This window comes from Culex pipiens, chromosome 1 (assembly GCF_016801865.2).
Source record: "Culex pipiens pallens isolate TS chromosome 1, TS_CPP_V2, whole genome shotgun sequence".
Taxonomy (NCBI): domain Eukaryota; kingdom Metazoa; phylum Arthropoda; class Insecta; order Diptera; family Culicidae; genus Culex; species Culex pipiens.
This window is the reverse complement of record NC_068937.1, coordinates 82,192,748-82,202,043: the sequence shown is the minus strand read 5'-3', so window position 1 is coordinate 82,202,043 and position 9,296 is coordinate 82,192,748.

Here is a 9,296-nt window from a genome sequence, read left to right as displayed (position 1 = left end):
TTAAGATAACAATAAAAATATTTACAAGGGGCAGTTCTACAAGCACGGAAAGCGCAGTGCGAGACCGCACCGGGTAGTAATGCTAGGTGGATCCGGATTACATCAAGGAGCTGCTCAAGACGGAACATCAGCTGGATGCCTTGGTAGTACACGCCATCAGGCGGAAGCAGCAGCTTCCCGCCATCGATGAGACGCCTTTCATCGTGCTCTTCCCCAAGGGGCACACCAGTATCAAGGAGTTGAGTATGAAGGTGAAGAAAGTGGGACCAGTCGTCGTCCGGTGGGTGGCCTACCGGAACAAAGAACCGTACGTGACCCAGTGCAAGAACTGCTTGCAGTTCAGTCACGGAACCAGTAACTGCCATCTCAAGCCCAGGTGCAGCAGCTGTGGGGGTGCCCACAGCACAGAAAAGTGCAAAGCAGAAAAAACTCAAGCCAAGAAGTGCGTCAACTGCTCTGGATCTCACGAGGGTCTGGACCGCAGCTGTCCCAAACGTGCGCAGCCCACGTCGTCACCCAGCCACCGTCTGATAAGTTCAGCCTGTTGCAGCCTTCAGAGCCGTCCTGGTGCTGGTGTCGGTGCCGGGGGAGGGGTCTCTAAAAGGGCAACCCTCGGCAAGTACCATTCTAGTTTGCAAAATCCATTGCCTGATGCTCGCCCAACTTCCAGTTCGTGCACCACATCGCCTCCAGTCAGGACACCAAACGCTGTACGAGCTTTCCGGTCATCGCCAGGACGCGCCGTAGAAAGCCATGTGAGAGTCCCTCGCCTGCCCGACACCACCACGTCGTCACCCAGCCACCGCCTGATAAGACCAGCCTGTTGCAGCCTTCAGAGCCGTCCTGGTGCTGGTGTCGGTGCCGGGGGAGGGGTCTCTCAAACGGCAACCCTCGGCAAGTACCATTCTAGTTTGCAAAATCCATTGCCTGATGCTCGCCCAACTTCCAGTTCGTGCACCACATCGCCTCCAGTCAGGACACCAAACGCTGTACGAGCTTTCCGGTCATCGCCAGGACGCGCCGTAGAAAGCCATGTGAGAGTCCCTCGCCTGCCCGACACCACCACGTCGTCACCCAGCCACCGCCTGATAAGTTCAGCCTGTTGCAGCCTTCAGAGCCGTCCTGGTGCTGGTGTCGGTGCCGGGGGAGGGGTCTCTCAAACGGCAACCCTCGGCAAGTACCATTCTAGTTTGCAAAATCCATTGCCTGATGCTCGCCCAACTTCCAGTTCGTACACCACATCGCCTCCAGTCAGGACACCAAACGCTGTACGAGCTTTCCGGTCATCGCCAGGACGCGCCGTAGAAAGCCATGTGAGAGTCCCTCGCCTGCCCGACACCACCACGTCGTCACCCAGCCACCGCCTGATAAGTTCAGCCTGTTGCAGCCTTCAGAGCCGTCCTGGTGCTGGTGTCGGTGCCGGGGGAGGGGTCTCTCAAACGGCAACCCTCGGCAAGTACCCTTCTGGTTTGCAAAATCCCCTGTCTGATGCTCGCCCAACTTCCAGCTCGGTGGCCTTCCCTTCTACGATCAACGCTAGATGTAATTAAATTATTATTGTGTAACATAGTCACAGTATCATTGGGGTCATTGGTGGCCTGTTGATACTTAATAAACAAACAAACAAACGCTAAAGGCACTTCAACCCCCTGCAAACTCCGCATCTACTATCAGAATGTTCGCGGACTCCGAACAAAAATTGATGCCTTTTTCCTTGCCGTCACTGAGTGCGATTATGACGTCATCGTCCTGACTGAAACTTGGCTGGATATTGAGATCCTTTCCCCTCAACTGTTTGGATCGACGTATCGGGTTTTCAGGAATGACAGAAACGAGCGGAACAGCGACAAAAAGAGCGGAGGAGGTGTCCTGATTGCTATTTCGTCTCGCCTGGACTGTGTGCTTGACCCCACTCCTGTTTGTGACACGCTAGAACAACTATGGGTTAGGTTGACCGTAGGCGCATCACAGCGCGTTTGTATAGGGGCGTTCTATCTTCCACCGGGCTTAAATCGCAGCATAGATCTGATTAAGGATCATCTAGAATCCATCGGTAACGTCCTCTCCCACCTCAACTTAAACGATTCGTTCATTCAATTTGGTGACTACAATCAACCTGGGCTGAAATGGATTCCCTCGGAAGAAGGCGGACTTGAAATCGACCCAGTACAATCTCGTGTCCCGCTTGTTAGCAGTTACCTCATCGACGGCTTCAACCTACATGGACTTAGTCAGCTCAACCCCTGCGTCAATGTCTACAACAATTGCCTCGACCTTGTATTGGTGAATGAAGTTGCGCTGCCCAACTGCGCTGTTCTCGCAGCCGTGGACCCGTTGCTTCCGCAGGATATTGCGCATCCGGCGCTCGAAATGTTCGTCGATGTTCCCGCGCCCTCTGCAACTGCCGAACCACCACTCAACTCTCAGCAATCGTTCAACTTCAGGAAGGCCAACTACGCAGCGATTCAAGAAGAGCTGAGCAGGATTGACTGGAGTTTCTTAGAGACTGCCCCGAGCATCGATGCTGCAGTGGATGCTTTTCAATCGATTTTGAACAACCTTTTTACCGAACATGTCCCGTTACGAAGGCCTCCCCAGAAACCCCCGTGGTCAAACCCAACCCTACGGAAACTAAACCGACTCAAAACAGCTGCTCTTCAAGAATTCAGCAATCACCGCTCGCCTTTCTTCAAATCCAAATTCAACCTTGCCAGCAAAAGATACCGGGGGTACAACCGCACCCTCTACAGGCGATACGTCATAAGGACGCAGCGTGATCTCCGGAGAAATCCTAAGAACTTTTGGTCATTCGTGAACTCAAAAAGAAAAGCGGACGGTCTGCCACCCACATTATACCTGGACGATGTTGCTGCTGCGACTTCAGAGGAGAAATGTGCCCTGTTTGCTGCCCACTTCAAGGACGCGTTCAATTCCAGGTTCGCTTCGGAGGCGGAAATTATCGAAGCCACAAGGAACACTCCCATCAATGCTATCGAGTGTTCTCTCACGGAAGTTGCGAATTGCCAAGTATCTGCTGCTATTAACAAGCTCAAACTCTCCTATTCGCCCGGTCCCGACGGAATTCCCTCTTCGGTTATCAAACGATGTTCTGGTGCACTCCTTTTACCCCTTGACCTGCCTGTTCAACCTATCTTTGCGGCAAAGCACCTTCCCGGATAAGTGGAAAGCCTCTTTTATGTTCCCGGTGCACAAGAAAGGTGACAAAAGCAGCGTCAAAAATTACCGTGGAATCACCTCTCTTTCGGCTTGTTCGAAGGTTTTCGAAATTCTGGTCAATAATGTTCTGTTTGACTCTTGCAATAACTACATTTCCAAGGATCAGCATGGCTTCTACCCTAAACGCTCTGTTGTCACGAATCTTGCTCAATTCGTGTCACATTGTCTTCAAGAAATGGATGCTGGAGCTCAAGTCGACGCAGTGTACACAGACTTGAAGGCGGCGTTCGATCGGGTTGACCACGGAGTTTTGCTAAAACGACTGGAAAGACTCGGAGTCTCCGCCAGTCTCGTTCGTTGGCTGAAGTCTTACCTCACCAACCGGATTCTGCGAGTCAAGGTTGGGAACTCTGAGTCAGACATGTTCATAAGTCTCTCTGGCGTTCCTCAAGGCAGTAATTTAGGTCCGTTACTGTTCATACTTTTCGCCAACGAACTGTCGATGCTGCTAAGCGAAGGGTGCCGGTTGTTTTACGCTGATGATGTCAAAATCTTCACCGTTGTTAGAAGCGTTTTGAACTGCTCAGCTCTGCAAAGACAGTTAAACCACTTTAACGAATGGTGCGTGCGTAACTTCCTGACGATCAGCATAGAAAAGTGTAGCACAATCTCTTTCCACCGTAAACTCAAACCCGTGGTCTTCGACTATGCCATCGCCGGAAACACTCTTGCTCGGGTAACCCAAGTACGTGACCTGGGCGTTACCCTTGATAGCAAATTGTGTTTCACTATCCACCTCCATGAAATCGTGTCCAGAGCCAATCGACAGCTTGGATTCATCTTTAGGATCGCTGATGACTTCCGAGATGTCGCGTGCTTACGTTCATTATACTGCGCGCTGGTAAGATCCATCCTCGAGTTCTGCTCCGTAGTGTGGTGTCCGTACCAGAGCACTTGGACTGCTAAAATCGAATCAGTTCAGCGAAAATTCACCCGGCTTGCCCTTCGCCGTGCAAGGAATCCTGCCGGTTGGAACACGTACGAAGAACGTTGTCGTGTCTTGCAGCTTGAGACTCTCGAGCGGAGGCGGCACGTCTCACAAGCAACGTTTGTTGCCAAGGTACTGGCCGGTGAAGTTGACACTCCTTGGATTCGCGCTCAAATTCAAATCTACACACCTGCTCGGCCACTTCGTCAACGCCAATATCTACAACTTGCTCACCGCAACACCAACTATGGACAGCACGAACCAGTTCGTTTCATGTGTAGCCGATTCAACGTATTTTCTCACCTGTACGATCCCAACATCTCCACCCCGCAGTTTCAACAACGAGCCCGACTCTGGTACTCTCACCAGCTTTAATCTGTTTTTGTGTTTCATGTTGTTAGCATTTGTCTTTAGTTAAGTTAAGTTTTATCATTAAGACCACAAGTTGTCGGATGATTCAAATAAACAAATAAACAAATAAACAAATAAACAAATACCGAGAGTACAGAGTTCGCTTGAGGCAGTGCAAGATACCCGAGGAACAGATTGATGTGATCGCGCACTTGTTGACACATGGCACGAGAAAATGATCATCTTAGACGATTTTTTTTAATTGTTTTTTTTTATTATTTTTTGTACTTTTGATCCTCGGTCCTAACCTGGTCACAGCACCTAAAAGGACCTAATAAAAATATGCTATGAGCATGAGCATGAGCATGAGAGATCACCCATGGTTGCCCCTCCGTTGCTGAACAGAACCGTAATATCCTTTGAGCACTACTGATCATAGGCTTCGACGATCTAGTAGTGTTTCCCTTATCAACAGCATGTATGAATGCGCTGAAAAGATAAAACACCATGATTGCTAAAGCTAGATCAATTGCGAATAGGTAACAGTCATTGGCCACCAACGGCGCCCGCCATATCAGTTTGTAGACCTCGATTTTAAGGGACGGGAATGTTAGTTAGCGCAGGTTGCTACTAGGGCAGCTGATTTACTCTGTGCTTACACCCCACGAGAGCCAGGAACCTGAAAACTTGTTAGTAGGATAGGGTGTTTGGTCAGGATTCATCATAGAAGATGATGATGCGACCCAAAATCATAGTGTTTGTTGAAAGGTGTTATATATTATTCTCAAGGCAAACAATCGGATGCTGCGGATGAGACATTTATCGGTTGTTAAATTTTAAATGAAATGGTCTAGTCTTAGACAACCGGCTGTGGAGAGATAGAACCAAAATCATTTGTAATTAAAACTGAAGGGTTAAACAGTGTAATATTTAACTTGAGATGATTTCACGAGTTTTAAATGATTGATGTTTAGTGAGGTACTGATTAACTTTGCGAACGACGAGTTACGATGTTTATCGAGATGAAATGGTATGATAGGGTTTTGTTGTTGTTGCACGCCGCGACGAACACGAAAAATCTTGCGACCCGACGGAAAGGGATCGCAAATCGGACTGGCTAGCTGTCATCGGGACAACCAGAGCCAGCCGCACCTTAACACACACACGCACGCGGAAAAAATGAAAAACAAACTGCGACGGACGCGAAAAATCTTTCGACCCGACGGAAAGGCATCGCAAATCGGACTCTGCCCAATCCTATTTTTTTTTCACTTTGTAAACAAACACGACCATCCGCTCACACTGATGGAACATAATTGAATGATTCCCCCCCAGTCCAGCGCATCCCTTCACTCAATATTTGCATGCACAATCCTAATTTTTTTCACTTCGTTAACAAACACGACCATCCGCTCGTACTGATGGAACATAATTGAATGATTCCCCCCCGTCCAGCGCGTCCCTTCACTCAATATTTGCATGCACAATCCTAATTTTTTTCACTTTGTTAACAAACACGACCATCCGCTCGCACTGATGGAACATAATTGAATGATTCCCCCCCGTCCAGCGCGTCCCTTCACTCAATATTTTTGCATGCACAATCCCTCGCACAATCCTGTTTTTTCACGTTGTAGACAAACACAACCATCCGCTCGCTCTGATGGAACATAATGAGCAATTCTCTACCAAAACCGGAAATGGATTTTATTTGTATTTTTTGATTTGGCTCAACCTTTGTGGGGGCCTTCCCTATGACCATATAAGCTATTTTGCGTCATTGGTTCACCCATTCAAGTCTCCATACAATTTTGGCAGCTGTCCATACAAAAATGGTATGTAAATATTCAAACAGCTGTAACTTTTGAGTGAATTTTCTGATCAATTTGGTGTCTTCGGCAAAGTTGTAGGTACTGTTGAGGACTTTTGAGAAAAAATAGGTACACGGAAAAAAAAATTGCAGATTTTTTTATCAACTTTTTTTTCACTAAAACTCAATTTCCCAAAATACGTATTTCTTGATTTTCGAGATTTTTTGATATGTTTTTGGGGACAAAAATCCGCAACTTTTGAGCCATAGAGAAACAGGGTCAAAAAATCTGCCGCCGAGTTATGAATTTTTGAAAAAATAGTGATTTTTGGAAAAAATCGAAGTTTCATGCAAAAACAAGTTTGACATTATTTTTTAATGCAAAATTGAATTCGCAATCGAAAAGTACTTTACAGATTTTTTGATAAAGGCTCCGTTTTCAAGATATAGCCACCGAAAGTTTGATTTTAGCGAAATATTTGCAGTTTTTCAATTTTTAAAAATAGTGACCATGAGTGACCATTTCTAAAAATATTTTTTTTGAAAAGTTAAGGAAATTTGCTATAAAATTGTCTAAGAGACATTGAAGATTGGACCTCTGGTTGCTGAGATACAGCGGCTTAAAGAAAAAGAAACACGTAAATTGAAGTTTTCCAAGTCTCACCCTAACAGCCCACCATTTTCTAATGACGATATCTCAGCAATTAATGGTCCGATTTTCAATGTTAATACATGAAACATTAGTGAAATTTCCCGATCTTTACGAAAAAAAAATTTTTAAATCTAGACTAACATTTTAAATATTTTTTCAATGTTAAATCGGACCATTAGTTGCTGACATATCGTCATTAGAAAATTGTGGGCTGTTTTGGTGAGATTTAGAAAACTTCAATTTTCGTGTTACTTTTTCTTAAAGGCTAGTATGGAGATCGGAAGGAGAGGGGTCAAGAAACAGCTTTACGAACAGCAGAACAAAGAAGAGGGAGCGTTTTCTTGGGGCTTTTCTTCACCCTCTCTGGCTTGCTTTCGCTGCCGCTGCTACCCATTTGAAATTTTTCTTGACCGATTCCTTCCGAAGTGCATACACCGCTTAAAGCGGCTCTATCTCAGCAACCCGAGGTCCAATCTTCAATGTCTCTTAGACAATTTTATAGCAAATTTTTTGAACTTTTCAAAAAAAATTTTTTGGAAATGGTCACTCATGGTCACTATTTTTAAAAATTAAAAAACAGCAAATATTTCGCTAAAATCAAACTTTCGGTGGCTATATCTTGAAAACGGAGCCCTTTATCAAAAAATCTGTAAAATACTTTTCGATTGCAAATTCAATTTTGCATTAAAAAATAATGTCAAACTTGTTTTTGCATGAAACTTCGATTTTTTCCAAAAATCACTATTTTTTAAAAATTCATAACTCGGCGGCAGATTTTTTGACCATGTTTCTCTATGGCTCAAAAGTTGCGGATTTTTGTTCCCTAAAACATATCAAAAAATCTCGAAAATCAAAAAATACGTATTTTGGGAAATTGAGTTTTAGTGAAAAAAAAGTTGATTAAAAAAATCTGCAATTTTTTTTCCGTGTACCTATTTTTTTCACAAAAGTCCTCAACAATATCTACAACTTTGCCGAAGACACCAATTTGATCAGAAAATTCACTCAAAAGTAACAGCTGTTTGAATATTTACATACCATTTTTGTATGGACAGCTGCCAAAATTGTATGGAGACTTGTATGGGTGAACCAATGACGCAAAATAGCTTATTTGGCCATAGGGAAGGCCCCCACAAAGTTTGAGTCAAATCAAAAAATATGTTCGAGCCTAAACCTTTCAGCTCGAAGAAAATTTTGCTTTGTTTTGACAGCACTGCGGTTGCTTCGATCTCAGTCGCAGCGATGTTGGCAACCATGCCTACGCCGTTGTAAACAACGAAGAGAACGCGCACAAAGAGCGCGCGAAACGACGTGCGTGGCAATAGCGCGCCGTTGACGACGGCGAAGGAGAGAAAGAGAGCGGAAACCCGAACGACGACGAAGAGTGGAGAGTTTTTTGGCGCGCAACCCCTGACTGAAAAGTCCGTCCGACGTCCGTCGTTTGTCGTACGTGCAATCGTACGACGTCGCACGACAATGTCGTGTGACATTCGCACGAATGTCATACTTTTTTGCACCAAAATGTCGTATTTGTCGTGCGATCGATCATCGAAATTGTTCGACATTGTCGTACGACATTCGACCGACGTCGCACGGTTTTGTTATTTAGGATGTCGTGCTATTGTCGTGTGCTGTCATTTCGGAATTTTTAGGTTATTTTCGAAATAAAATTTATTTTATTTGTTGTTTTGCTGATTTTTATTCTATATCTATTAGTTTTCACTGGCCTGGTACTTTGTTTTCCAAATATTCACTATCACTGCAGTCACAATTTTCCAAATTTCGCTTGATGATGGCCAATCCGGTAGAATTCGTGTGCTGCCCCGTGAGTAGTTCGTTCACCTCCATCGCTTTCATTCAGAGGTTGTACTCGGCCGCAAGTCTGTTCTTTTTTCCAGGTCTTAGTATTGATAATGGCGATTTTGACATTCTCTAAAAATCAAACACCACCAACACTTTCATTGTCTTGTTTGGAGACTGTTTGATACAGATCTGAAATGAATTAAATAAAAAAAAACTGTAACTAGGGGAACAGCATCTAATTCCAGCGTGCCTTTTATGTTGCCATATCAGCACTTTGACATTCAATTACAGCTCATAAAAAGCGTTTTCAACTGAAATCAAATGATAAATCGGCCAATAAGAAGTGAGCAAGCAAGTTTCTATCAAAAGTTTTGAAAAATGAGTTGTTTGAATAGTTAAAATAAGTAAATTGGATGGAGTCAGGAGCGAGTGCTTATTTTGCTAAACATACGAGAATTTCTCCTATTTGATACCTGGCGAAAATATTCAAATTATTTAAAATTTCTAGAAGTTAA